The sequence below is a fragment of the Agelaius tricolor genome, unplaced genomic scaffold, assembly GCF_023055355.1.
Source record: "Agelaius tricolor isolate 1412-34295 unplaced genomic scaffold, bAgeTri1.0.p SCAF_28, whole genome shotgun sequence".
Taxonomy (NCBI): Eukaryota; Metazoa; Chordata; class Aves; order Passeriformes; family Icteridae; genus Agelaius; species Agelaius tricolor.
The window spans coordinates 131,302-154,227 of record NW_027269288.1 but is presented as its reverse complement, the minus strand read 5'-3'; positions in this window follow the sequence as shown (position 1 = coordinate 154,227).

Below are 22,926 nucleotides of genomic sequence, written 5' to 3'. Positions count from 1 at the left end.
AGTGTTTTTTGCTCCAAAATGTTTCAAGGCAGATAGGGAAACAATTCCATTTTCAAGAGTGTGTTGAGAAGACAAGGTTGAAAGTTAAAAACCATGGGTTCTGTTTCTATATAGGTTACTGATTGTGCTTATTATCTTAGTCATGTAAGATATATAGATATATATTTGGTAGGGTTTGTTCTTTTTTATTTTTCTTGGGGTTTTTTTCCTTTTTTTTTTTTGATGCATCCTTGAGATAAAAGGCCAAAAGTACAGAAAAGTTCTGTACGGTTAAAATACTTTTGAGATGCCTCATGCTGAAAAACTTGTAGCTACTGCTAAGGCCCATTGGCCAATTCCTGCTTCATTTCTGAGAAGCTATAAAATTCCCATCTGTATTTCAGTTCTAACAATTTGTTGTTATGGTGGAGATGCAACTTAAGAACAACCATTTTTGAATCTGTAGGGATGTATTTACCATTTTGTAGCTGCCTTTTCAGTTTCTGAGCCACTATTGAAAAAAAGGAGAAGTATCTACACTGTTTTCAACCTGTAGACCATCCACTACTGTCCACATGCTCAGATTCAAAGGCAAACAAGCCTGTCTGGCCTCATTGGGAGGAATTATTTGCATTCAAAAGACTAGACTAGTATTTGATTTCCACCAGCAGAGTCCATTGGGCAGCTCCTGTCATCTGCATTTCAATATTTAATCCTCCTCTATGTTTACTGTGCAAAGCTCTTTCAGAATGATGGTGTGCCCACTGTCTCACCAGCTGTGACGTTTGCAGCGAGTCTCCCACGGAAAGGAGCTGTAAAAAAGGCAAGGCAGGGCAGTGATTTCTGGTTCTCAATACCCACAAATCAAAGCTATTTAGTCTAATTTAAGGCTGAAAAAGAATTCAAAATGCCTTCAAAGGATTCAAAAAATCATCAGACAATACTGCAGTTCAGTATTCAGGACAAGAGCATATCCCACAGTGTGGTGGTTTGACAGGAAATGTGTTTTCTGGGATGCTGTGGTGAGGCCAATGGATGTTCAGATTTTAATATTGGCACCTAAGGTGGCCATTGGGACATTGGATGCGCCTCTGAGAACACGGGGTTAAAAGCAGGGCTCTCCCCTGGGAGGCTCTCTTGGGTTCCGGTCAGGGAAAGGTTCAGATCTCCCCTGCCTGGCTGCTGGCTGGGCGGGGCAGGGGAAGCCACCCGGCCCGGTGAGGTAGGCTGGGTCCCTGGCCAGAAGGGAGGTGAAGGCCCCTGCAGGATGGAAGGGTGGAGGAGCACTGAGAGGCATCGGGCAGCCCCCCCCCCCGCCCCCCCAGGAGAGATAGAGAGAGAGCTGGTGCCTGTTCTTGGCCGGCCGAGAAGGAGAAGAGGGGAGTGCAAGAAGGTGCCTGGCAGGGCAGCCATGGGAGTTCTGGACAGACAGAGCCTCAGATTTTTAACCCTTTTCTTGGATGATGGAAAAATGCTAATCCTCCTGGAGTTGAATGAGAAGAGAGATATAGAGGAGATAAGAGGAAATGGGCCACGAGAGAAATAGAGAAGAAGGCAGGTGGAAGAGATGATGGAGTAGCTTATGCTGGACTCTTTGTGTGTAGCCATGGACAGAGCCATGTTTCCTTGTGATACAGGGACTGCATTCTAGGGGGAGGCAATGCCTCAGGACCAAGAGGGTTCGGTGTGGGTACCCCTCAGCCCCAGGGGGTGAAAAATATGGGGGGGACAGATGTCCCAAAGTTGAGACTGTGCCTTTTTGCAGTGGGACGAAGCATCCTTAAAAGTCGACCCTAGAAGCAGCTCTGGTCTGTGTTCAGTGGTGAGAGCAGTGGACATGAAAGGAAGAGGTCACCATTGGCACAAGAAGGACTCCTTCTCCTCTTGATGAACTGAGGATTGAGTATTCTGAAGGGTGGTGCTGGACCAAGAGTCGATGATTTGGGGGATGTATTGTATTGGGAATTTGGGGAGGAGGAGGAGGAGATGTATTTGTGAAGTTTTCATTTTCCTTGTGTGTTTCTTTTTTTTTTTTCTTTTCCTTTCCCTTGTAGTTTAGTTAATAATTATTTTTTTTTCCTAAGTGGGAGCCTGCTTTGCTTATTGCTGGTCACATCTCACAGCAGAAACCAGGGAGAGAGTATACTCATGGGGGCACTGGCATTGTCCCAGTGTCAAGCCATGACACACAGGCTGAGAGAATGAGGGCTGTTTAGCCTGGTGAAGAGAAGGTTGCATGGAGACCTCACAACACCTTCCAATATCTGAAGGGAAGCAGGAGAGGGACTCTTCATTAGCAACTCTGGAGACAGGACAATGGGCAATGGCTTCAAAATGAAAGAGGGCAGGTTGAAATTAGATACTCGGAAGAAATTCTTCCCTGTGAGGGTGGTGAAGCACTGGCACAGAGAGCCTGGAGAAGTTATGGACACCCCAACCTGGTGTTCAAGGCCAGGCTGGATGGGGCTCTGAGCAACCTGAGCAAGTAAAAGGTGTCCCCGCCCATGTCAGAGAACTAGATGGCCTTTAAGGTCTTTGTCTACCCCGGCCATTCTATGATCCTGTGATTCTGCTGTGGTAGCGTTCAGGATGGAGCGTGTTCTGCATGTTGGCCATTTCCAATACACCATTGGTTCCAGGTGCCTTACACTAGCTTGCTCCCTGAAAATTCTGTCAGAATGAAGAACATCTCTCTATATATTAGACACATAATAAATGAAGAAATGGGTTTGCACATTTGTCCACTAAGTTGTGGATGAGATTGCTGTGAAGTTTCATTTGGTTTTCTTGTTTGCTCATGAGGCCGACAGTCCTTGTGTCAGCTGCCTCAAAGGCAGCATTTGCCTCCTCCGCCTCCCTTCTCCCTCCTGCCTCTTTCAATTTCTTTCCCTTGACAATTTAATGTCGTTTTCCCTTTCATACCTGAAAATCCCTGCATGCTTCTGGGCTTTCTCCCTTTTCATACAGATCTTCTTCCACCCTTGACAATCCATACTTTTCATACCATAAGGGCCTGCCCTTCAGGCATAAAAGACTTTGATTCCTTATTATATCTATGGGAATTTAATTAATAGCTTCATGCCTTTTCATAGAAAGAGTAGGGAATTGATAGCTTGTTCCCTGAAGTACAGAAGGAAGAGAATGAAACATGAATCATGTGGAGTGGAAAAGTTGCTCTCTATTTTCTTCCAAGAACTACCCCAAAAGATGCAGGGGGTGATGAAGCCTGGCTAGATGAGTTTCCCTTCTAATGGAAGGAAACAACCACGCCACTTCATACAAGTCAGTCCTATAGAAGAGAGAAATTCACTTCTGGGAACATTGCAGGATTTGACTGCAGAGTCACACTCATCTTTTGTTGCTTTGTTGTCTGCTTGGCATGGAACACGCTGCTTTGAAGAGGGAAGTGACTAACAGACAGTCCACTTTACAAACACATCTGCTTCCCTCTTCTTCTGAGACCTCAGCACAGAGCCCTCTTTGGCATGGTACTTCAAGGTAAGAAGGAGCGGGCAGAGGGCATTGGGAACAGACAGCAGTTTGCAGGTTGTATAGGAAAGAGGACTGCCCCTTGAATGTGGTGCAAATACAAACTTCCACCAGTTTCAGGGGTACACTTCAGCCAAGCTTGTTGTCCTGGCACATTTTTTCTCTGTGAAACGCTTTGCGGTATGATCTGGACGACAAGAGACGCAGAATACGGGGCTACGTAGTGCTGAGAAGGTAAGTGCCTGGCCCCAGTGTCTTTTGGCAGAAGCAGCGCACTAGAGCCGTTGGCTGCTGCCACAATGATCTGTGTGAGAAACAGATGCCTAATCCCCTCCGGGAGAGTAAAAGCAGGATTGGTTACCAGAGTCGAAGAGCACTGGGCTGGTGGCTGCCGCATACCAGCTGTAAAAGGAGCATGACTCCTACTGGCCTACCAACCAAACTCATGGTGGCAGTGGTAAGGATTAAAGTTCAGTGAGAGCTATTTGTGCCGCTACCTATGGCCCTTCTGTGGAAACAAATGTGCCTACCTTTAGGTTCCGAGATCCAGAGAACACAATGGTAGTTGTAGCGGAAAAGGGAAGGACAGAGCGCACTGGTGAGCTTGATGTGGCTTACACAGGGCAGGCAGAAGGTGCAGCCCAAGTCTCGCTTTTATTTCTAGAGCCTTTTTCTACGCAAACAGCTGCTGGATGTTTGCAACAAAGATGTGAGTGTGAAAAAGTGAGGGCAGGTCTATGTGGGAAAGAAGATACAAAGCATTGTGCGCAGTTTAAAAGCTGTTTAGAAAAAAAAGGAGTTACTTTGAGAACATCTTCTGTCTTGACACTTCCACCTGTGTGATCTTTAGCTGCTTTGGACATGGCCACAATGAAAGAATGTGAAAATATTTGCGCTGCCAATGTCAGGTTGCACAGGAAAGAGGGTAGGTTGGCAAATGCCTTCTGTCCTGGCACATCTGTCAGTCAGAAGTGCAGCTGAAAACGCTTGGCTGTAGCGATAGTCTCTGTCACTTTGAGAGAATGTGCTGATGCACGTATATATATCATTGAGAAAGTACGTGAGAATCGCTAGTATGTTTCGTTTGGTTGACAGACTGCAAAGGGACCGTTATGGCCAGCACTGCCTTTTTGTTGTAGGACTTTTTCTTTGAGAGCAGCCGCTGGACATTTTGAAGCGGTTTGGGATCTTCAAGCGTTCGAGTGCAAGATGGTACCTAGATCTTGAGGGAAAGTGCATATCTCCAGGAAGCTGAATGCAGTTCAGTGGGTGCAAGTTACATGTTGAGCAGCTGATGGCCCAGAAAACTTTCTAAAATGAAGAGGCCATGCTGCAATTGCCTTTTATTTTGAAGCTTCTAAACTGTGCAGCCAACAATGCAATGATTCTTTGTAGAGAGCTTTTTGGATAATTGGTTAGCTGAGAAAGGACATTTCGATGTGATACCGATGGATAAGGATAGGGGATACAAGCTGGGAACTAAGCAACCAGTGTCCAATCACTGACAAAGGTCACGGTGACCTTCTCTGAAACGGGAAGACGGGGGAGAAAATCGCGTGCCAGAAAATGTAGATATCTTAGGTAGAGAAGCTGGAAGAATGCAAACATAGAAGCAAAATAATTATTAGAAGATAGAAGTAGGTGTGGTTGATCCAAGTGTGCTTTAACCAATAATGAACTCAGCTTTTGCAATATGTATAAGCTTCATTAACACCAATATAAATATGTGTGAGTTTTCAATAAACTTTGGGATTTGCCATTCACGCATATGGTGTGTCGCATTTCTCCCGCCGTTCACGACAATTCTTCTTCCTTCTGGGCTACATGCAGGATCCCATTCTGTCAGTACCCGAGAGCCAGGACCCACAGCGGAGCTCTTGTCCCTACACTGCTCCCACACGAACGGGGCTGGGCTAGAAAAGTGCTTGTCTTTTTCCTGGGCACTGTCAGCGCTCTTCTAAATAACCACACCACAGCATTGTCAACTCACAAAACCAGGACACGCACCGAGCCCAGCTCACAACCACCCCCAGGACCCAGCCAAGTCAGAAACGTCCCTGCTCTCCAATCAACTGTGTCAGGACAGAAAGATGTCACCGATCTTCCCCTTCCAAGTGGATACTCTTCTTTGCCCCACACTCAAAGGCCGACACCAGATCTTCTGCCCTAACAAACTTTTTCTCTCTCACAGAGCCTGGTAACAAACTTGAAAATGTTGGCCGAGCTCGCAAAACTGTTGGTGGAGAAAGCTCTTTGCTGCCGACAATTTCAATTGCACCCATCAAACTATAAACGTGCACCCTGCTATCGCCACTTTCCTTCTCAGCTCTAGGTACCACCGTAAGCCTTCAATCTCTCAGAGTCAGGATCCAAATGGGATGGCACCAGGGACTGCTCACACAGTCCCTAAAGCTACAAGGGACAAAAACCTGTCCTGCAGAGGCCTGGCCTGGCCTCTGCATTGCCACTGACAGTTCAACAACTCGAACCCAGAGAACTGCCTATTGGGAAAAGCCTTTCAATTCACTGAGACCACCCAAAGTGGCCACCCAAACTTTGCCAAAGGGAGGAGGAACTAGAAGCCCATCTCAAAAGAAATGGCATCCCCTCCTCCAAAATCCAAAGCATCCAGGGCCTGATCCTCTACAAAGGTGTCAGACCACTGTTATTGGGCATTACCTGTGCGGGGCACTAGCTAGGCTGCACACCAAGACCCAGCGCAGCTCTTTACCTTGTCCAAAAGAAGTGTGCTGGCAGAATTTCAAGAAGGCTGCCTTGAGAAAGTGGAAAACACATGCCAAATGGATTCTTGCAGGAAGGAGACTGCCTTCCAAAGATGGATACCGACTCCATGATTGTACAAATTGAGTCAGTGCTTCCACACCAAATATGCCAGCATAGAAAGTTGCTGCCGCCCTTAAGCTGCACGACACAGCTTCTTATCTGCACCTCCAACACTGGGGCTAAGTTCTTTCCTTCCCATGAGAAAGCATTGCTGTTCTCCTTCAGGAACTTACCGAGCAAAAGTTGCATACCACGTCCGGTACTGACTCTGTCCAACAATGGCTCCTACACAGAAAGGACCAGGACAGAAATGTCTTGCTGTACTATACCTTCCCACAATACCTTATCATCAGCCCTACCAACATTGCCACCGTATCTTTTACTTCCCAAGCAAGGAAAGGCACTCCAAGTCACTTGGCTTTGCCTTGCCTCCAGTACCATGCCTAGTTTTCCTAGCCTACCCTACCCTAGCTTTGCTTGCTTGCCTATGTCTGCCTTGCCTAGCCCTTCCAATAACTTCCTGGCTTTGCTTTGCCTTGTCTACCACTCTTTGCCTTGCCTTCCATGCAGGTAAGGCAATGCAAAGCAAGTGTAGGCAATTGTAGGCAAGTCAAGGGACAGGTTGGCAAGACTGAAGCCGTGAGGGGAAAGCAAATGGAGTGGTAGGTGAGACAAGTGCCAGAAGTTAGAGGCAAGGCTGGGCATAGGAGGTAATGGTAACCGGAAGGGCTAGGCAAGGCCAAGCCCTGTAGGAAAACTGCAGGCAGGTCAAATGTGAGGCATGGGTATGCAAGGGAATGCAAAGCAATGGAGAATGAGCAGGGCATGGCAAGGAAACTGGTTGGTTGCCCAAAGCAAGGCAAGTGGCAGGTCCATTCAAAGAGTGCTGGTACACAAAAGCGGCCCGGACGGACCGCTCTGTCCAGCCTTGATCTTGCATGGGTCATGTCTAATCTGCACCTAAGACACTTGGGTTGCCTGCTTTCCTTTGTATGCAAAAGAACTGTCATTCTGCCCCTGAAGCCCAAGGGTGAAAGATGAACTTTGTGTCCAAAATTCAAGGCATGGAAGGATAGATGTCAGAAGAAAGCTGTCAGGACAGATAGGTGTGCTTGCACGTGGCCTCCTCCAGGCTTCTTCTCACAAGCTCCTGAAACGCTGGGCCTTGAGAAAAAAAAGCCAGTGGAAGCCTGGAGAATCCTAGGAGAAGCAGGCAGGGCAATGCATGTTGAAGAGATTCCACAAGAAGAGAGGTGGTGAATTCCAGGTGGGGGACTGGTGAGCAAGGTAATGCAAGGCAAGGAAGGGGTTCAAGGACAAGGCCAGACAAGTGGTGGCTTTGCCAGGCAACACAAAAGAGAGGGAGACAAGGCAATAAGAGTCCTAGAAGGAGAAGGAAATGAAAGATTGGAGCTGGACAAATGGGAAGGAAAAGAAGGATAGGTGAGCAAGTCAATACAAGGCACTCGGTTGGTATGAAGGGCAAGGGAAGGACATGCATGGGTCAGGAAGGCAAGGGAAAAGAAAGGAATTGTCAGCAATGACAAGGAAATGCAAGATTGGGTAGGAAAGGCAAGGCAATGTGGGGGAGGGATAGGCAACACAATGGGTATCTTAACAGGAAATGTCCATGCACAGCAAGGCCGAAGGAGAAGTGGTAGAGAGGTCAAGCTGGGAAATAGGTGAGTGTGTGCAGCTAAGAAAGAAAGAAAGAAAGTGCGTAGCTCTCGTGTCTGTGTGTGTGTGTGTGTGTGTGTGTGTGTGAGTGAAGTTTGCAGGATGTAAAGCAAAGAAAGGTGTCTCTTGATTGTGGAGTGAATGGATGTTTTCGAACGTAAGTGGCAAGGTCCAAGCAACCTTTTCATCCTGGTACATCTGTGTCTGTGAGACATAGTCAGAAACGTCTCCTTTTAGATTCAGACTGCAAGCAGGACATAGAATGTGACTGTGTTAATAGCTGAGCAGGAAAGCACATCACATCATCATGTTTCAACAGAAGCAGTTAGTGCGAGAAGGAGATGGACGTGTGGGACTCCAGCAATGTGGCAATGCACTCAGCTGAGAAGCAAAGTGCAATGCCTCGGTGTATGCTCTGAAAATAAAAAGCTGCAAGGAAAAAGCAAGGGGACAGGCCAGTGAAATCTTTCTGTCCTGGCACACTGAGCTGTTTGAAGGTGAACCTCTGTTTGGTTTCACTAAGGACTCGGAGACATGGAGAGGATGTGCTTGTCCATGTAGCTGAGAAGGAAAGTGAGAAGCACCGGTACGTTTGGCAGAGTTTGTAGGCTGCGAGGAGAAGGTGACGGCCAGGCCTGGCTTTTGGCTGGGGCACTTGTTGCAAGGAAGAAGCTGCTGGATGGTTAAGCTTTTGGGGATCTGCAAGAGTGAAAGACTACGCTGGTACCTCATAAAACTAATGCTTGTTGATCATCTGGCTGAATCTATGACATAAACCAGAAGTGAAATTTCCCCCCATTTCCCTCAGTTTTGTCACCTTTTCATCCAACAGCCTGGGCCTTTTTGAAGCTGCTGTCAAATGCCTTGCCTTGGGAGCTAGAAGTATCTCAGTTCACCTGCTAAGAAACACGGGAAAGAGCTCAAGTCAATTTCAGAATTGCCCTGAGCAGAGCTGGTGTTTCGGTACCGTAAATTTTCATTGCGAATATGTGCAAAAATCACCATTTTATTAGGCAAACAGTTGAAATACACTAGCAGCTTCATCTTCTTGTCGCTGCAGTCCTTGGAAGTTTTGCTATTTACTGAAACAGGAAACAGGTCAAACACGAGAAGCTTAAGAATCCAAGCTCACTGCCATTGTACAAATAGCACAAACTTGATGAATTCAAGTTACCATTGTAACATACAGAATGGCTCTATTCAAGAAAATGGATGTGTCGTCCTTCACGGGGGCAGAAAACCTTTCTACCACGTGAACTCTGGGAGTAATCCATCATGCCTCAGTGTGCTGTGGCTGGTCAGAGAGCTACACGATGGGTCTCTTTGCCTATGGCACTCTCAGGCCTCAAAGCTGCACATAAACTCCCCCTCCTTACAGACACGCTAGTAAAGCCCACCGAAAATGCCGTTCTCCAGACAGCGTCCTGAAACCAGCTAGGAGTTCCCAGCATCACGCTGGGCACTTCTGTCCACAGATGGCTTTGCTTTTAATGAACCAGAACAGAGCTGCGTTTTTCTAGTCTTTAGCTCTACTAAGGTATTTGATGTAACATGGCGAGAAAAAATCTCTTTCGACAATGATAATAACAGAGGGGATAATGTACCTTTTGCTGCTATCTTCTTCTGCTGCTCCATTTTGCTTGCTTTGTTATTGCTTTCTGTCAAAGAAACGCCAGCAAAATCCCTCATCAAGTCCTGCTGTGAAGACAGACTGCCAGAAAGGTAGAGAAACTTTGAACCTTTCCAAGACCCTTGTAGCACGTGTCTTGGTCAATTGGTATGCAGCTCCTTTCTTCCAGCAGGACTTTTTTGCACCGTTAGCGCACATTGAACTGAATCCAGTACAAAAGCAGTGAATAGAGGAACTTTTCATTGGAATGGTGATAAAAATGCATATCAAATAAAAGCCTTTTAGAGCAGCAGGAAGATTTTCTATGTAGCTAGCAAATCATAAAAAGATGCATATTTACCGGTGGGGTTCCTCTCGGAATTTCAAAGAATTCCAGACAGAAAGCACAGCTTAGTAAACTGCAAATCTAAATCACAGTATCTAGAAAGGTGACATGAAAAAGAGCAAGAGGAAGAAAACCAAAAAGAAAACCAAAGGAAGCCAGAAATAAGGCACAACCTCTCCTCCTTCTCCGCTTACTACAGTACCTTAGAAGTACCTGTGAGTGTCCTAACAGTCACATAAGTAGAAAACTGTGCCAAGAACAATTGTGGAAACTGGAAAACCCTGCTATCCCAACAGAAACATAGGGTTTGCTTTCACGACGATTAAATCTGCATGCAATGCGTACGGTAAGGGTATCTTTTGTATATTCAAAAACAATTCAAAAATATTTCCAAATCGAAGGGGCTGCTTTTTATTTCTTTTGAATTACTTGGTTAAATATGGTGCACGTTAAAATACTGCAGAGATGTGGTTCATTTTACAATGCCAACTGCAAAGGAGGGAAGCATTTTGTGTGCTTAAGAAAGCAAAGTATTGGAGAGTGTTTTTGTTACTTCTTTAGAAGGTTAGAATATGCGTAAAAGATGCTAGCTGGGGACTTACAATTAATGAATTATTTACTGTCAGTAGGTCAAATGACATTAGCTTTCAAAAAGGAAAAGGAGTCTTATTCCACGTGCCAATTTTAAAGTAGATTAATAAGCCTTCAGCAGAATATGGATATGAAGAGGGATATGACATGAAAGGGTAAGCAACACTGGTGACAGCAAAAGGCTTACCTGCTTCACACAAATACAGGAGATAAAATACTGTTTTTTCACAAACATTGCTATCCAGAGCTTTCCTTGAAAAGTTTCAATGCCAATCATGACAGTAAAATTCTGAGTGACAGTAAAATTCACTCTATCATGAATAAAATTTACTCAATCATGACAGCAAAATTTGCTCAATGATGAGTAAAATTCTTAGTGTAAGCGAAGTACCTTAAGCAAAGGGTAGCTCAAGCATAACTGGCATTTGATGTCAACAAAGGCAACTTGGCCTGCATGTGTCACATCTACTGCATTCAAAAGCTTACTCTGTCTCAGATTTCCTTTTGAGGGATACCAAGGCAAGCCGTTAAACTGCATGAAAATGATGACTTAAAGGAGGATATATTAGAAGCATGGAATAATGGTTAATGTTCTTTTCCTTCCAACTGCTTTGTTTGCCCGTTTAAATTTTTTAAGTCCTTCCTGGTATCACCGTGGTAGCAGTGCAGCAAGTGTTTGGTTGTAAGCTGTCCATATTGCCAGCTTCTGGACTGCCTTCAGAAAACTTCCCACTGGTTTTGTCTAGAAATCACAAGCAGTAGAGATGACAAAGACTGCAGAAACCTTCTCATCTCCTTCTAGAGCAGGAGCGTGTCTTTGACCCGCTCTTAACTAGACAACTTTCATCAGTCATGAGAGAGTCTCATGTTCAAGAGCTAAGCAATGACAGCTGTAAAGGACAAAAAGCACACTGATATTTTCTTGGGACTCCAGCACAGAGCAATGAAGGAGCTTGAATTCACCTTCTTGGAAAGTTTTAAAATGCACATGAAGTTTAGGAGAGGAGCTAAGCCATGGTAACTTTTGTTGAGTATGTCTGCGTAGACAGAGTTTCCATCACCGCAGAAGGAATGTCATTTAACCCACATAATCATCTCTAGCTGCTAAGCTGCGCTTACTGCAGATTATCCGCAACATATTTTACAGGGTGAGCTTTTATGTGTAATCCCTGAGTAACATTCCAGAGAGAAGTATTTTGGAGGGGGGGAAAGCCCAACTCTTAACTGTTTCAAATAATGGTTACATTTGAAAGTCAAAAAAGATGTAAAACCTTTCTTTCCTAGACCTATTACCAGCACAAACTGTACCAGAATTTACGACGCTTTTATTATGGCAGCATAACTCTACCGTGGACGCTCTCTCTCTGGACTATTCCTTAAGAAACAAAGTCCCCGAGAGAACTAAAACAAAATTAGCCAAAAATATTGGGCTGGATGATTTCAAAGGCTATGTACTAAAGGCCAAACACTTGTAATAATAGTAATGAGTGGACTAAAAGTTAAAGCATTACTCCGTTCAAAGATATCTTGTTCTCACAGAAGACTGTAAAAAACCTCTATTTTTCTGGGTCTGTTTTGTGCATTTAGATGTACCTTCTACTCCTTTCCACTGTCTGCGAATGTTTATGACAAGGTTGGAGGACCTCATGTAACCTTCTAGAAGTAAAGAAAGACAAGCCAGTCAAGAAAGGCAAAATTGTTAATGGCAGGTGGAAAGAGGGAGGCCAAGAATAGAAAACAAAAGAACAATAATAATTGAACGCCCTCCCTGTCTTCTGTGAAAAGTAAAGGCACAGACAAGAAAGAACAACTGCAAAATTCTCACGAGAAAAACGCACTTTATCTGGCTCAAGTATTTTGGGCTACATTTCTTGCTGTTTTCTCATGCCAAACATCTTAACCATTGAAGGTGTCCCTTTTCTCTTTCTGGAATACAGCTAGGAAGATGGCTGTGTCATTGCTTGTTGTAGTGCGTTCTTATATTTTGTAATACCTTGAAGTAGTTGGTTTTGTATTCCCATGTTTTTCCCAAATGGTTTATCCCAGACTGCACCCCCCCCCCTCCTTTTGTGTTATCCCTTTCCTGGGATAAGATCTCCAAAACCCCCACCCTGGCTCTCTGTCAGTCACCTTGACATCCCAGCCCCCTACCTAGAAGTTTCGGTCCAAGTTGTCGAGTGATTAGCCAGGGGCCAAGGGTCAACCCCCCAAGTCCTGCCCCATACGCTGTTTTGTATGTCTATCCCCCCAGCACCCATCCCCCAGAGATACCTATTGGTCAGTAGGATTTTATCTATGTTAGTTTCCTCCCCCCTTTAAATGTAAGCTCCAAACGTCCCCCAGCGCTCTCGGCAGGAACCCCCTGAGGTATAGGAGCTCGCTCGGGACTCCTTAATAAAACCTTGGAATACCCCCTGCTGGGAGTCGGCCCCTTTCCTCTTCCACCGACGTCTCGGTCGTCTCTGCTGCAACGAAGGCAACCAGCCTGAGTGCCCTCAGCACCCTCGGGGCACAGAGAGTGTCTCCCCGCAGTCGGCTGTGGTGGGGTCACCCCCCCCACTCTCTGCCGACCCGGGTAAGGCCCAGGGACAGTGAGAGGCTTGCAGAGAGACCGGGACAGCTTGGCGCCCAGCCGTGGGGCTCTGGGACCATTCCAGGAGCCCACGGAAAGGGGCTCGGACATACTTTCAGTCTGTTCGATAAGCCTTCGGCCGGCAAGCTACCTCAGGAAAGAAAAAACTCCGTTTTAGTGAGTTGCTCTCCTGTGGACGAAGCTGGGAGCTTCTTATGTACCCTAAGAAGTCAGCTTTAGGTGGAAATCAACATCCCAGGCTTTTTCGTTCCCCTCTCCTGCAGTTGGATTGGTAAGTTTTACCCTTCTCTTGTTTTTCCCCTCTTTGGGAGGGGGTGTTTCCCTGCCCTTTGTTCTCAGCCCCGCCGCGGAGGGCTGAAGTTTTTTTTTTTCTCTCTATTGTGGGCAGACTGCCAGCTGTAGGCTCTTTTCTCCTCCCCCCCCCACCTGGGTTGCTGAAATTTGAGATACAAATTTAAAATCAGAGCCAAAATGGGTGCTAGGCTTTCTGTATCTCACAAGGGTGTCTATTATCATCTCTTAAACATTCTTAAGAGTGAAAAAATCCGATTTTCAAAAACAGATGTTAAACAGTTCGTCAGATGGCTTTTCCTTCACTTCCCTGACGTGTCCACTGAAAATCTCAGTGATTTGGCTTTTTGGGACAAAATTGGTAGTGAATTATTGAAGGCAGGGAAATCAGGAGACATATATCCATCAAAATTCGCTTTTTTAGCCCTGCAGATAAGAAATGTTGTAAAATTTAATTTAAAGACGCAAGAACAGCCATCCGGCAACAGTTTCAATATCTCTGTTTCCCAAAAACCCGATCTACCCCCCTCCGAGTTCGGTTCTCCCTCCTCCACCCACCTTCCCCCACTCCCAGCCCCTGCACAAACCCCTGCTCCCCCCCCGAGGCCCCCTGTCTCCAACCCGGACACTTCTACCCTGAATTCCCGAAATCTTACCCTCCCCCCTGCTTCCCCAAGTTATAATACCGTGTCTCACAACCTTAGTGCCCGCCTTGGTACCCCCCAGACGCGCCCGGTAACTTCCCCGGACCATAATGGCGGACACCACGTGGCAATGGTGGTTTCCTCTCTTTCCCAGAATCCCTTTCGCTCTCCCAACAACCCATTCTGCTCGGAGCACCCCGCCCCCGAAACCCGCCCTCCCGCCCTTCCCCCGTCTCCTCCCCCGGCCCCTCCTCCGGCTCCTCCTGCTCCGGCCCCGGCCGCCCCTCCCGCCCTGGCCCCGGCCGCCCCCGCCCCCTCAGAGCTCTGCCCGCCCGCCGCGGGCTCCCTCCGCCCCCCCCACGGCCCGCCCTCCGGCGCTCAGGGCAGTGTGATAAGAGACGCTGTCGCTGGGAGTCAGAACCCGGAAACAGGACAGTCCTTTTCTGCTGCCCCTGTCTCATATATTCCAGATGCCACCGGGGCATTCCAGCCAAATTATAGCCCCCTTTCTGTTGATTCTGTTAAAGAACTAGCCAAAGCCCAAAAAGATTTTGGGAGATCAAGTGAATATTTTAGAGGGCTCCTTAAAGCTACATTATTCGCTCACATTTTAACCCCTGCTGATATAAAACACCTTTTTTCCTGCCTGTTATCCTCTTCTGAATATCTCTTGTGGGAAGTTGCATGGCAAAAAGGATTGAGAGCAATTTTACCAGCTCTGTGGGCTGATGAAGCTACTGCTCGTGATGTTTATGGTAATATGTTATCCCTCGATCATCTCTGTGGACAGGGAGGTTGGGAAGATAGCGTGATCCAGGCAGAAAGCATTCCCACAAGGGCTTTCAGAGAAGGTGCTAGAGCAGCTGAGAAAGCTTTCTTTGGGCTCCGTCCTAGTATTCCAATTGAAAATTATTTGAAAATAACACAATCTCCATTTGAGTCCTTTTTGAGTTTTGTGGAAAGGTTGAGAAAAGCTGTTGAATTGCAAGTTCAGAATGAAGGAGCCAGGATGGAAATCCTCACCGAGATTGCTAAAGAAAATGCCAATGAGAAGTGCAAAGCTGCTATCCTCAGCCTGCCTCTTGACCCAACGCCTACGCTGCAGGCCATGCTTGAAGTGTGTGAGAAGAAAGTTACCATCACCCTCGCTGACCACGATGAGAGACCAAAACCACAGAGAAGGATTGCTGCAGTGGAAACCCCTGAGCCACCATTTACCAGCCAGCTCCAGCATGTCACGATGCCACAAGAGAGAATCTCCAGCACTAATAGACCTTGCCATCTTTGTGGGAAGTTGGGGCATTGGATGCCTGGCTGCCCTCTGAAAAAGCAGTTTTTAGATTTTAAATACAATATGCTTAAGAACCAGAATTCCCCAAAGGACCACCTCTCAAAAAACTGAGTAAAGAGCGCTCCTTTCCCCAGCGCTATGACAAAAATAGGGTGGGCTCAATTCAAGTACGGGGGAGGGAAAAGAAATCTAGTGTAAAAGATGTATCGGTGCCAAGCGAGGCACTGGCTTTGAACAAAACAGAACATTCATTTCCTTGGAATAATCCCAGACCAATTTTAACCACTGTCTCTTCCCATAATCCTTACAGGCTGGCGTTGACTGAACCTCTCCATCTCAGAGACACTAACTGGCATTTCATATCTGTTAACCCTGAACAACCAGGTACTTGGACACAGCTTTGCCAGAAGCGTCACAGTAAGTATGTCGTCCTTGGGGACACAAAACACACACCCCAAGAAATTATTATTCCTCCGGGTCTCATATCATCAGACCCGAAACAATTTGTCATATGGCTTCACTGTACTCATCCACCCGTGTACTTGCCCAAAGGCCAAATCATAGCCCAAGCCATCCCAGTACCTGAGCCTCCAGGGGACCAGAAGCAAGCAAACACCCTCAGAGGTAAACTCCGTCCCAATGTCTGCTGGACTCAGGTATTGGGAAAAGAAAAACCCAAGCTATCATGTGGCTTACACCGTGGTGGCGAGTACAAGTCCATACAAGGACTTCTAGATACTGGAGCAGATGTCACGATTATCCCATCTAAAGAGTGGCCATCACACTGGGAATTGCAAAATGTAGCAGGACACGTGCAAGGTGTAGGGGGAATTCAATTGGCAAGACAGTCAAAAAACGTTGTTCAAATTGAGGGACCCAATGGCAAAATAGCTTCCATTCGCCCATTTGTTTTAGACTACACAGAGCCCCTCTGGGGCAGAGATTTAATGGTTCAATGGGGAACCACAATTGACATCCCAGAAAACCCGCAGGTTTTTCGGGGAGCGGTCGCTGAGGTGCGCCATGCCCAAAAATTGATTTGGAAAACTGACACTCCAATAAGGGTAGTTCAGTGGCCGCTCAATAAAACCAAATTAAAGGCGCTTGAAGAACTTGTACAAGAGCAGTTAGAAAAAGGTCACATTGTGGAGACCACGTCGCCGTGGAATTCGCCTGTCTTTGTCATTAAAAAACCAAACAAAGACAAGTGGAGACTACTCCATGACCTCCGTCAAATCAACAACGTTATTGAGGACATGGGCTCCCTACAACCAGGAATGCCCTCACCAAGCATGCTTCCACAAAATTGGTCTTTAGCTGTAATTGACATCAAAGATTGTTTTTTTCACATTCCCCTACATCCTGACGATGCTCCGCGTTTTGCCTTTTCGGTTCCCACCATTAACCTGGAGGCCCCAATGAAGAGATACCATTGGACGACCCTCCCTCAGGGACTTAAAGTCAGTCCTGTGATTTGCCAGAGGTATGTTTCTTCCTTGTTGTCTCCAGTCCGTGAAGCTGCAGGAGATTCCATCATCCTGCACTACATGGATGACATCCTGGTGTGTGCCCCAAGTGATGACATGCTTACTCACACACTTGACCTGACAATCAATGCATTGGTTGCTGCAGGGTTCGAGCTCCAAGAAGAAAAGATTCAAAAGATGCCACCTTGGAAGTACCTGGGCCTTGAAATTGGAAAGCGGACCATTGTGCCGCAAAAATTGACTATCAAACATGATATCAAAACCTTAGCGGATCTCCATCAACTTTGTGGATCCTTAAATTGGGTGAGACCTTGGCTAGGCATTTCCACCGAAGACCTAGCCCCCCTTTTCAATTTGTTAAAAGGGGGAGATGACCTTAGTGCTCCTAGGACCCTCACCCAGGAAGCGAAAACCGCACTGGAGAAAGTTCAGGAAATCATGTCTACTAGACAGGCCCACAGGTGCCAGCAGGGTCTCCCCTTCAAATTTATCATCTTAGGCAAACTGCCACATCTCCATGGTATGATTTTTCAGTGGGAAACTGCCCAGGCAAAGAAAAAGGACCAGGTCAAGAAAGATCCCCTCTTAATTATAGAATGGGTCTTTCTCAGTCACAACAGGTCAAAACGGATGACAATGCCACAGGAGCTGATGGCAGAATTGATCCGGAAAGCAAGGATACGGATCAGAGAATTGGCAGGGTGTGACTTTGACTGCATTTACATTTCCTTAAACCTGAAATCAGGCCATTTGTCTCAAGCAATGCTAGAGCAATTTTATCAAGAGAATGAAGCCTTGCAATTAGCCCTAGATAGCTACACAGGCCAAATTTCAATTCACAGACCGGCCCACAAAATTTTCAATTCAGATGTTCAGTTTTCATTATCACTGACAAGTATTCAGAGCAGGACACCTCTAAAAGCACTGACAGTTTTTACTGACGCGTCTGGTGCGTCTCACAAGTCAGTGGTAACTTGGAAAGATCCCCAAACTCAACAGTGGGAAGCAGATATTGCTAAGGTGGAAGGATCACCCCAAATTGCTGAGTTGGCCGCTGTAGTCAGAGCTTTTGAGAAGTTTCCTGAGCCTTTAAATGTAGTTACTGATTCAGCTTATGTTGCAGGTGTAGTGTCTAGGGCAGAGAATGCTGTGCTGCAAGAAGTTTCCAACATTCCTTTATATGAATTACTTTCTAAGTTAGTAAGAATTATTTCTGGCCGAGAACACCCATTTTATGTGATGCATGTTAGGTCACACACAGACCTGCCGGGGTTCATTGCAGAAGGTAACCGGAAAGCTGATGCCCTTGCGGCTACAGCCAAGATGGCCCCGCTCCCAGATGTATTCCAACAAGCAAAGATCAGTCATCAATTTTTTCATCAGAATGCACCTGCCTTGGTCCGACAATTCCACCTAAAGCACAAACAAGCCCAGGCCATCGTAGCCACCTGCCCTTCTTGTCAAAATCAGTCACTACCTACCTTAAGTGCAGGTGCAAACCCTAGGGGCTTGCAGAGCTGCGAAGTGTGGCAGACAGATGTAACCCACATCCCATCATTTGGCAGATTTAAATATGTCCACGTCTCCGTGGATACCTTTTCTGGTGCCATCTATGCTTCTGCCCACACAGGGGAGAAAGCCAGTGAGGTAAAGAAGCATTTCATGCAAGCCTTTTCCACATTAGGAATCCCTAAGGTCATCAAAACAGACAATGGCCCAGCGTACAAGTCCAAAGACCTTCAGAGCTTCCTGCAGCAATGGGGAATAGAACACAAAACAGGCATCCCCTATTCCCCGACAGGCCAAGCTGTGGTGGAGAGAGCCCATCAGAACCTAAAAAAGGTTCTTCACCGGCAACGTGAAGTGATGAAAACAGAGACCTCTCAAATCCAGCTGTCCAAAGCACTGTTCACACTGAACTTTTTGAACTGTACCTTTGAAAACCTTAACCCACCTATTGTAAGACATTTTAACGAGAACAGTCAGCACAAATTAAAAGTCCGTCCGCCAGTCCTCATAAAGGACCCTGAAACCTGGAAAATAGAGGGGCCCCATGAGCTCGTAGTCTGGGGTAGGGGGTATGCGTGCGTATCCACTCCCTCAGGCTTGAGATGGATCCCCTCCAGGTGGGTGAGACCGTACATTCCTAAGGTGTCAAAGGACAAAGCTGCAACACAGGTAGCCAGTGCCTGCTGGAGGAGGAAGCGCCGTCAGACTCTTTAAAGTTAAATTGTTGTTACCTGGACCTCATCCCTAACATTTTTTATTTTCAGTTTTAGTGTTTTCCTTTGATCTGAACTCAGCCCTGGTGTCATCAGAATGAGCCCCATCCTTCCGTTGCTTCTGTTGACAGCCGTCCATCCAGGTCAGATGTGGATCGTTCCACAACCCCAAGCAAATGTGTGGACCACCCTCGCCAGAGTCCTCAACCAAGACCACATTTGCCTGTCAGCCTCTTCTGTGTCTGACCCGATGTCCACTTGCCTTGTGGGGATCCCATCTAAATATGATGAATTTCCGCCAACATTAGCTGCTCCCCTTCCCCCAGTATATAATCCGTTATCCCCTTGGTCAAAATTAATTGATAGACAAGCAGTAGCAGAAAAAGAACCCCAAGAATTTGAACTCCTTGGTTCTGCCAAGGCATTCTATTGTGTTCAGTTTACGTTTACACCAAAAGATCAAGTAGATTTGTACCATGAAGTCAAACAGTTTAAAGTGAACTATACAGCAAAAATTTGGTGTAAGAAAATTTCCCAAGTAGGAATACCTTCTACCCCTGATAATAAGCCCCGTGCCCTTCCTAAGGGGTTTTTCCTCATTTGCGGGGACAGGGCATGGGCAGGCATCCCCTCTCGTCTAATCGGAGGTCCATGCACCATTGGAAAGCTGAGCCTGTTTACACCCAACAAAACCCAAATCATGGATTGGCAAACCAAAACCAACACCCGCAATTCGGCCCGCAAAAAGAGAGATTTAAAGAATCTGGACCCAAATTGCGATTCTGAAATTGTACATTGGTCCAAACCAAAAGGGGTTGCGATCACCGTGTTTTTGCCATGGGTGTCTGCAGCGAAAGCTCTAGGCGAGTTATCACATCTAGAGTGTTGGGTTGCTAAACAGGCCAATATTACATCAGCCGCACTTTCAGACCTCCTGGCAGACGATGAAACAACAAGGCAAGCCACCCTACAAAATCGGGCTGCAATTGATTTTCTCCTCTTGCTACATAATCATCGTTGTGAGGAGTTTGAAGGTCTCTGTTGCCTGAATCTGTCATCCAAAGCTGAAAATGTCCACAAAATCATCGGGAAGATGCAACAAATGGTCCAAGACATCAAGCAAGAAACAGCGGACTGGATGGATGGACTCTTTCAGGGATGGGGACTCTCGGGCTGGGTCAAATCCATTTTGAAATCTGTATTTTTAGTTTTGCTTGTTCTTCTTGTTATTTTGATCAGTTTTGGGATCATCAAGAGCATTGTGACCAAACTGATCTCAAAAGCTATTTCCCCTTTAGAGGTCAATCAGGTGACTGTTCCTACCTCTTCTGAGGAAGGGACAGAAACCTCTGCAGAATTTACAAAACAGCCTTGGTTTGCTGATGATTGATAGCACTCCGAGCTGAAATTTAATGTTTAGGTGCCTCTTCCTTTTTTATTTAAACGAAAAGAGGGAGATGTTGTAGTGCGTTCTTATATTTTGTAATACCTTGAAGTAGTTGGTTTTGTATTCCCATGTTTTTCCCAAATGGTTTATCCCAGACTGCACCCCCCCCCCTCCTTTTGTGTTATCCCTTTCCTGGGATAAGATCTCCAAAACCCCCACCCTGGCTCTCTGTCAGTCACCTTGACATCCCAGCCCCCTACCTAGAAGTTTCGGTCCAAGTTGTCGAGTGATTAGCCAGGGGCCAAGGGTCAACCCCCCAAGTCCTGCCCCATACGCTGTTTTGTATGTCTATCCCCCCAGCACCCATCCCCCAGAGATACCTATTGGTCAGTAGGATTTTATCTATGTTAGTTTCCTCCCCCCTTTAAATGTAAGCTCCAAACGTCCCCCAGCGCTCTCGGCAGGAACCCCCTGAGGTATAGGAGCTCGCTCGGGACTCCTTAATAAAACCTTGGAATACCCCCTGCTGGGAGTCGGCCCCTTTCCTCTTCCACCGACGTCTCGGTCGTCTCTGCTGCAACGAAGGCAACCAGCCTGAGTGCCCTCAGCACCCTCGGGGCACAGAGAGTGTCTCCCCGCAGTCGGCTGTGGTGGGGTCACCCCCCCCACTCTCTGCCGACCCGGGTAAGGCCCAGGGACAGTGAGAGGCTTGCAGAGAGACTGGGACAATTGCTGTCAAGCTGTTATTCTCAGAGGTGTCCAGTTCAAAGTCCTAGATGAACTGCTTTGCTCTGTCTCTTTAATATGGCATGACTTAACCACTTACAGTTTCAGCAGCTGAACTTGCCCAGCCCTACGATTCTTTAATCTTTGAATGGTTATATTAGCTCCTTGGCACCTGGCATTTGTAAGTCCATGCAACTGTGCAGAATTTGCACGATGAGATGATGCCAAATGAGTCATGGCAGTAGATTAACTAGGACATGCAAAGCAGAGAGGAGGGAATGAGAGCACAAGAAGAGGGTACAATCTCCTTTTTTTCTGCAACAGGGCTAACACCGGAGAAATCAAAATGAACACAAATCCTCCTAGGGGTAGTTCTTGCAAAAAACAAAGACTTCTTTTTGTGTTCACAGATCACAGCAAAATGCGGATGACAAAACCAGGCCATTAAGTCACATACAGTATGAAGCAGTATGAAAGAGGAAAGCAGCTGAGAGCGTCAACCCTGCTGAGTAGTCTCAGTATTCTTCTCGACATTAGCAGAAATTTGAAATGAGTCTCTGAAAATTACAAAGGAGGCAGAAGAAAAGGGAGCAATGACTCCTCTGGCATAGTGTTTCCTAACAGGGATCTTCAAAATGTAAAGATTGTATCATCCTTTCAACTGAAGGAAGGTATTAAAACAACAGGAAGGAAATGGCATCACATGCTAGGAAGACTGTGGGCAGTGTACTTCTAGACAGAAAGGCCACTGATGGAAAACCAACTAAACTGGCACCAATGCAGCAGCATTGTATTAAAGCCCAAAACTACCCACCGCTTCACTCTTTGCCATTCCGTTCATATGGACACAGCAGCTCTGCAACATTCCTACTGATCATCTCCTTGGCAAACTGGGAGTGAGGGTCCCTAGTGACGCAGAGTCCCCAGGCAGGTGCAGAGGAGAGCTGCTTTTTTGCAAAAACCAGGCTTTTGAAGCACTCAGGCCTTTATCAGTTCCACAGCTTTAAGCCATAACAAAATTCATTCAACCAACCATCATACACCACGCCGTGAACACGTGACCATTCTAGAACTTGTTGATCTACCTCTGATTCAGCGGCCTCACCTTCCCATAGTCCTTTTCTACTTTGCCAAAGTATCGGGCCTCAGCCCAAGGCCTTCCTTTTGTAAGCTTCTACCTATATGCAGCAGCAAACCACTATTTTCTTCCGTGCCAAGAGTTTAGGTAGATGATTTGCATCTGCCCTTCCAGGGAAACATAATGGGGAGAGAAAATTCTGTCGGAAATGTTCAGTCATTCAGTTTTCTAGACAGGCCAAATCAAAAGAAAAGCAAGCTATAGGATTGTGTACTTGCTCTTACAAAGCACCTGCTGCCCTCTGACAATCAACTAGCAGAAAACCAGCAAAAATAAGACTTGAGGCAAACAAGCCTTTGAAGGGAATTATGACATGATAAAGAAAGACAACACATTTCCAGCTTGTCGAGATACTTGAAATGTCAGCAAAGGCTTGAGGGCAAAGGCTGAACAAATGGGGAAAGGTTACAAGAATCCCAAGAAAAACATGACCATGGATTAAAAGAATCCCAACAGGTCAACTGACCTGTTGAAGTTTTCAGGAAATCAGTGGCTGCTGATTTAGATAGGCCATTCAAGTTAATTTCCCCGTGCACCTTCCACTCCTTTTTCACCTGTCACCATCACAGGGTGAATTGGGACCATGGAATCACAATTCTTTGGATTCTGTTCTTAGCTTTAGGAGACAACTACAGCAGCTGAAGTAGCTGTTACTGATGTGATACCCAGGAA